Genomic DNA, 7,658 nt, shown 5'->3' with positions numbered 1-7,658 from the left:
AGTTGAAATCCATTCTTCAAGTTCAGATTTTGAGCACTCCCCTTTCAATTTGAGTCGGACGTATTGCACTTCCGGTTTAAAATTGTGGTACAAGGACAGAAATTTCTTTTCTCTCTTTTGAATTGAAAGGTTTAGAAAACCCCGCATTTTCTCCGTTGGGCGTTTCTCCCTTTCAGAACGGCGCAATTCCTTTTCGGGCTCAAGTGGTGGCTCAGCATCCTCTTGGCCTTGCATTAGAGGCTGTGCATGGATCTCTGTTAGTCTCTTTTGAATGGCTTCTCTTTCAGACACATTTGTTTCATTTTCCAGCATTTTTTCCAATTGAGCCACTTCCTCTTTCTGTTTTCCATCCATTTTTTCCTTATTCAAAGTGACAGTGCTGAACAATTATTGCACACTCCAAATAAAGTGACCTCTGCAAATGGTTGCACTCCAAAATAAAGTGACCTCGGCAGAATGATTGCACACTCCAACATAAAGTGACCTTGTGTAGGATTGATATGGCACACTTGAAATTAAAGTGACTCTAGTTCAGGCTTTTCATTGCACACTCTGAAATAAAGTGACTTTGTGTAGGATTGATATGGCACACTCGAAATTAAAGTGACTCTAGTTCAGGCTTTTCATTGCACACTCTGAAATAAAGTGACTTTGTGTAGGATTGATATGGCACACTCGAAATTAAAGTGACTCTAGTTCAGGCTTTTCATTGCACACTCTGAAATAAAGTGACTTTGTGTAGGATTGATATGGCACACTCCAAAGGTAAAGAGGAAGGGCTGGAATTACAGGGTTTAGAAATCAAAGCAATAAATCCCAATTACCACCTCCTTTGGATCTTAAGAAATCTTCCCAACTCTTAATAGCCTATTATTCACAGTTTTAATTCATTCATATTGTCGTGCAAAATAAATCCAAATTCACCCTCCAACAATAAAATGTCAACCACAGTTTGTATCACGCTATGCCAAAATTCAATACCAATAAAATGTCAAGTCAAAATACCTTTTCAATTCCCCCCCACCATACCATCTAACCTGTGATATTATGACCCTTGGGAGACCAAAAAGAGCCGTTGCTGCCCTCTTGTGGTCAACCAGACTGAGCCACCGATTCGTTTATTCGTTGTCAGGCTCGGATTCACACTTGAACTTGTCGTTGTAGACGGGCACTGCAGGCGGTTACGTGAGGTGCGTGTGTGTACTGTGTAGTACCAAAGAAAGGGGGGAGGGGGGGGGGGGGGTATGGGGAGGGGGAGGGGGAGGGGGGGGGGGGTATAGACTTGCAGATGTCTCGGTCGGTGATCGCTGCCGCTGCGAGGCGAATGGCCGGCTGGGCTGATTCTCCCCGTCGTCTCCTGGCGTCACTTCGGGGCTCCGAAGCGAAGCGGTCCTCGATCGCCGACAGTGAGTGGCGACGTTTTCACTATAACCGCTCCTAAGTCGACTTCATGCAGGTATAATGAGGCACGCTCCAAACTGGTGTTTCTCAGTGGGGTTTTTATTTTCTCCCATGATCAACAACGTGAAAACTGTGAACACACAACAAACCATTCTTAGCACCATTGTTTATAACCATTTCCTCAATAATGTCCTGGGTGGCAGCCACCTTTGCTGCCAACCCCCTCAAGTCCATGCATTGTCCATTAAACCAATAATAAAACAACGTAATGAAAACAAATAATACAAACAAACCAAACCAATAAAACATGACAGTGAAACAAACCAATAAAACGTACCGTGTGGCCCTCTGCACATAGGTTTAGGAGTAGTTAGTTATGTTCATCCATATTGTGAGCCCCTTTCACAAAGGGAGCTCCTTCCTTCTGTGATGTCTGTCTGATCTGGCGTTCTCAAGCCCACAGGTGCCTTTCAAAGCTACCATGATTTGCTCAGATCAGGTAGTTCAATAACGCTACCTGAACGGTAGGTGGCGCCACTAGACATCAAACCCAAAATAATAGTGACTCGCCAATAACCACAATTAAACAAAAGAAATACAAATTATAAGCCCATTATGGCGACAGTTACACACTATATAGTCTAGTTTAGTTGTAGCCATCATCTGAACGCTTCCATTTAAACGATATATCACCGTTTAGGACAAACGTGTGTTAGACCATCTTTTTTTTTTAATACATTTTTATCAAGTTGTTCATTATCGGATGCTAACAGTATCTCCCGGTTCTACCTTAATAGTTGTAGTTTAATTGCATCCACTGAGCAGTTTTCTGGCCATTGCACATCTTTTAGGCGTCTAAAAGACGTGCTGGGCAATACCTTTGAAAAATTCTAAAAGTGTAATAAATAATGGCATAATGCCGTGGTGCTGCTCATGACAGCATACTATTACTTCTCTGAGTTACATAATTAATTCTGACACCAACAGACACAAACACACAAGACTGCATGTCTCCCCGGCCACATCCCCACCCCCACCTTACGATAATGATTAAATAAAATCGTTTTATAGCTATCCATCAATATAAAGTTAGTTTGTGTTGTCAAACAAAATGCACCGACCTAAAACGAACAGCTGGAGGCGATATGTCAACTACTAATAGCTGCTGGAACACATGTAAGTTACAAGCTGTTGCCGTGGTCCAGCGGTAGCGCACAGCTAAGTTCCCGAGTTCGAACCCCGTCGACTCCCTGTGTCAAATAATAACAGTGCAAGAATGCATTACAAATACGATCAGCTGCGGTGGTTCAGGTAGCATACGGCTCTCAGAACCAAGGAATAGTGATTTTAAACCCTGCTGGCTGCCATCATTTTCACTACTTTCGGCGGCCGCTAACGGCGAAATGTAGCGTTTAAATGACGGTGATACAATGTCTAGTCTATGTATAGCCGTTGAAAAAACTTTAAATTTTAAACTCGTCACAGACCGGATCTAGCTAGACGTCCGGTTACGGCGAAGACGTCATTTGAACGCGTTTTAACCCCCAAATTGCTTAGTGGGATAGAAAGGTTCCAGGTAATGTGAACTTGTGTTCGTGGACGTTCTGGGGTTAAAGGAGTGAAATGTCATTGACTGGTGTCTGTGGGTCCCCAGCTGATGACCCGTTCAGGCCCACAGAGGTGTTCAGTTAGGTGTCTGGCAATCTGGCTAGCCATCGTCAGGGAAAAGTTCTGTTGCTCTTTTCCCGGTCTGCCTCCAGGACTCGGTCCCACCCATTGTAGTCCATTGTTGTCAAGCTATCGCTCTGAACACACATCGAGAGACTAGAGGGTGTCTGGTGGCAGGGGTGTCGCACCAAATTCTGGGCCCTGGGTACAAGGATTCACTGCGGGCCCCCCATGAATGTTCTTCATAGGGGGAGGGGGTTTAACCCATTTAGACTGGGAACGCATTATTTTGTGCTTTAACTATTGAAAAATAGCAGATCTACAAGCTCCATATATTCAAGGATTTGCACACATTTTCACGACTTTTCCAAAAATAGCAGATCTACAAGCTCTCAGCGCAGCACTCGGCGCAGCGCTGTGAGCTTGTAGATCTGCTATTTTTCAATAGCTAAAGTATAAAATAATCCCAGGCCCCTCCACCTTGGGCCCTAGTAACTCAGTCCCACTTTCCCCCCCCCCTTGTGACGCCCCTGCTGGTGGTCCCCAGCTGATGACCTGTTTAGGCCCACAGAGGTGTTCAGTGAGGTACTGTAGTAGTAGTAGTAGTATTTTGGTCATTCAAGTACATTAACACATTACATTAATCTTTTCTCTCATTGGAAAGAAAATGTATAAAATAAATAAAACAGACCAAAAAGGTGTAGGGCTGAAGCCTAAGCTTATTATGCCTACCCTTTACACATTCAAGTAACTTCATACTAGAAGAAAATACAAGGTGTCACAGTACACCTGCTCAAAAGGCACTATTGGAGTTACATCAGGAAGGAATACCAACCAACACCTGTAGATGACACTGACGAAAACTAAATTCTAAAAAGTGCCCAGTTATTTCCACCCCTGGCCCACTCTTCCAGGTGCCCACATGTCCCTACTGCCCAGATAGTGTTGGTGTCCATTGTCCCTAGTGCCCAGATAGTTTTGGTGTCCAGTTGTCCCTATAGTGCCCACTGCCCAGATAGTTTTAGTGTCCAGTTGTCCCTAGTGCCCAGATAGTTTTGGTGTCCATGGGCTAATGCCCAGATTGTTTTGGTGTCCACCTGACCTGAACCCCTGATAATGGACAAACACTCTACAGCAATGATTGATTAAGAAACTATTGCAATATTGTGCTGACCTTTCATCCAAAAAATACCACTTACCCTACATTTAAGCCTCACAATGCTTTGCATCTGCTGCAACACCAGCTGTTTGCTTGTAGTCGAGCATGCATTATTAGCCATTTGGCCTGCAGCTGCTCTAAACAGCGACCATATCATAATGCTGTAGTATAGCCCCATCTAGTGGTAGTGCCATATAATCGCCACTGAGTTGAGCACCTCTCCGTAGCAGCACTACAATTCCCAAAATGCACTGCACCACGCTTTCACATGGTCGTCTGGCAGCTGAATCGTTTGTTGTGTACAGTACGTTGCTAAGGAGAGTAGGTAGCTTACTGGTAGCGCCCGCAGACACACACCTAAATGTAACAGTTCATCAAGACTACAACTATGTTATCTCCAAAAAGCCTGGTTATCTGCACAGCCAGACAACGGTCTGAGGAAAGAAAAGAACAACACCCTAAAGTGGTAAGTTGAAGAAAATTATGCAGAAATTATGCTTGAACCTTGAGGAACTTACGTCAGTCACAGCGTAGCTTCACAGTTTACACGCTCCCTTTTATTTTCGTCGTTCTTTTATTGACAGGTTGCTTTTGTCATTAGGAATAAGTTATAACTAGCATATTCATCTTTTTCGCCCTAAATCGCACTATTTATGAATTCAGTGAATGTTTCAATCTTTTGACAAGTAGATAGTGATACTAGATCGACTCGCTGTCTAAAACTAGGTTTATCACATATTTTTGTTTGTCGTGATAATTAGTTTAATCACATTAATGACGGATACATAGCCTACTACAACTTAAAATGTGTCTTTATTTGAAAACTAGCCTACTAGTAACTTTCCTTATAGTTTGTTTTTAGCTTAAATGACCTTTAAATGAACTAGCTTCTTAAGAAATGGCCTGGATGCATTGGTAGTTAAGCCCTTTTAAATCCCACCACAACAGATTGGATTCATTGTAGCCTAATATGTTAAAGCTAAGTGCACACCAGCAATCTGTTCCCCTCAGTGTCAATGAGTGCTGCAAGCCTGCTACTGACAAGAAAATGCTCGAAAGCGTGTCTACAACAGTGGTTCTCAAAGTGGCATCCCCAGGGGTCCTTGAGTGGGTTCCAGGGGGTCCGCAGCTACATTATTGATGGGAACTAAATAGACACACTTACAAATGTATCTGTAACTCCGAAAGTAGACCTACGTCAAGTACGATTTTAATAACAAACTAAACACAAAAAGCCCTGTAGGCTAACTTTAATTATGGTCCCAAAAGGTTACTGCGTTGGCCGGGAATCGAACCCGGGTCAACTGCTTGGAAGGCAGCTATGCTCACCACTATACCACCAACGCCTGAAAGACAGTGGTGCCTCATGATAGTAAATGAAGTCGACTTCTTTGGCTTGGAGAAAGCTTAGGGGATAATATTGATCTCTACACAATACAAAGGGCAAATTGTGCCTCTTAAAACCGAAATATGAAAAGCAAGTTCATTACATTTAGAATTTGAATTATTATGATTATTATATCAATTAACATGTTGACATTGATTAATTGATTGAATACTTTATTATCAGTTCGCATAGGACATGACAGCACAATTAATTTCGCATACGAGGTCTACTAAATCTAATAGGATTTAAACCCAAGAAAGCATTACTAGGGCTTGTTTACAACGAGGTCCTTTGTACACAATTCATCAAGAAAAGAATGACCCTGACGTGATTTGAACACGCAACCTTCTGATCTGGAGTCAGACGCGCTACCGTTGCGCCACAGAGTCTGTTGAAAGATAGACCGTGTACAGCTTTGCATAAATATATGAGCCATGCACACGATGAAGACAGACCGCAGGTCATTAATCTTCTTGACATACAGGTACAATAATGTATTGGTGTTCTGTTAATATACATTAAAATGCTCTGTGTTTTAGCATTATTGTGTTTGATTACGTTTTACTAATTTGTTTTGATTTAGAATGTGTTCTTTTCTGGCACCAATATCATTCATGACCAGTGGTGTAAAGTAACTAAGTACATTTACTTAAAGTGATCCCTGACTAATACGACAAATATGCCTTTAATACATTATAATTGTCCTCTATAACTACAATGTAAAATTAAAAACACCTTCATTATTTTATTTCTTCTAGAAATAGCTCATCTTTTACTCAACAGGGGAAATGCCCGTCGCAAGTTGATGATGTCATAAATTGTCATGTGTGATCTATCCTTATGGAATTTATGGCATGCATGTGCAAATAAAAACAAACATAATACTTCCTATGGTTAATATGAGCATCAACTCAATATTTCAAATGTGTTTTTTGCACATGCATGCCATAAATTCCATACCATAAATTCCACATGACATTTATGACATCATCAACTTGCGACAGGCATTTCCCCTGTTGAGTGAAAGATTAGCTATTTCTAAAAGAAATAAAATATTTAAGGTGTTTTTAATTTTACATTGTAGTTATAGAAGACAATTATAGGCATATTTGTCGTATTAGTCAGGGATCACTTTAAGTAATGTAGGCCTACTTAAGTATTTGTACTTTTCCAATTTACAATACTTTTATTCTACTCCACTACATCTCAGATCCAAATATTGTACTTTTACTCCACTACATTTATTTGAAAACATTAGTTACTTTGCAGATAGAAATTATAATATTACAAAACGTACATTAAGCACTTTAGCCCTAGGGGCGGCAATGGCTCAAGGGTAGAGTTGACATTTGACACAGAGGGTTCCCAAAGGGTTCCCAGTTCAATCCTGGGCTCCCCCAGAGTTAGTGTCGATGAGTCCTTGAGCAAGACTCTGAATCCCTGTTTGCTCCTGTCCTGGTGAGCAACTTGGTCCCTTGCATGGTTTCCTCCGGACCTTAGCCATCGGTGTATGAATGTGTTCATTTATTCATTCATTCATTGCACCATTTACCATTTACCCTATTTTATACCTAGGCTATTTCAAAATAGCCGATCTACAAGCTCACAACGCGCGTTGTGATCTTGTAGATCTTGTACTTTTGGTACTTGAAGTACATTTTGACACCAGCGCTTTCATACTTTTACTCAAGTATATTTTGAATTCTAGACCTTTACTTGTAACAGAGTAATTCTACATTGCAGTATTAATACTTTTACTTAAGTAAAACATTTGAGTACTTTTTCCACCACTGTTCATTACAAACTACTAACCTAATTTTAAAAAGCTAAAGACTAGCAGGCTCTGTGGTGTTTGTTTGTTTATTTGTTTGAGTTGCCGCAGCTGAGGTGCTCTTGGAAAGGATAGATCATAAACATTGGAAACCACCATACTGTAGTAACTGTACACATGGATTATTGCATTTTAAGCAGATAAACATAATATATGTGGGGAAACTATTAATAATACATTTTGTAATTGTGTGGTTTACAAAAAAAGCAATG

Source organism: Nannobrachium achirus, assembly GCF_963921795.1.
Source record: "Nannobrachium achirus genome assembly, chromosome: 21".
Taxonomy (NCBI): Eukaryota; Metazoa; Chordata; class Actinopteri; order Myctophiformes; family Myctophidae; genus Nannobrachium; species Nannobrachium achirus.
Note: the sequence above shows the minus strand (reverse complement) of the source record.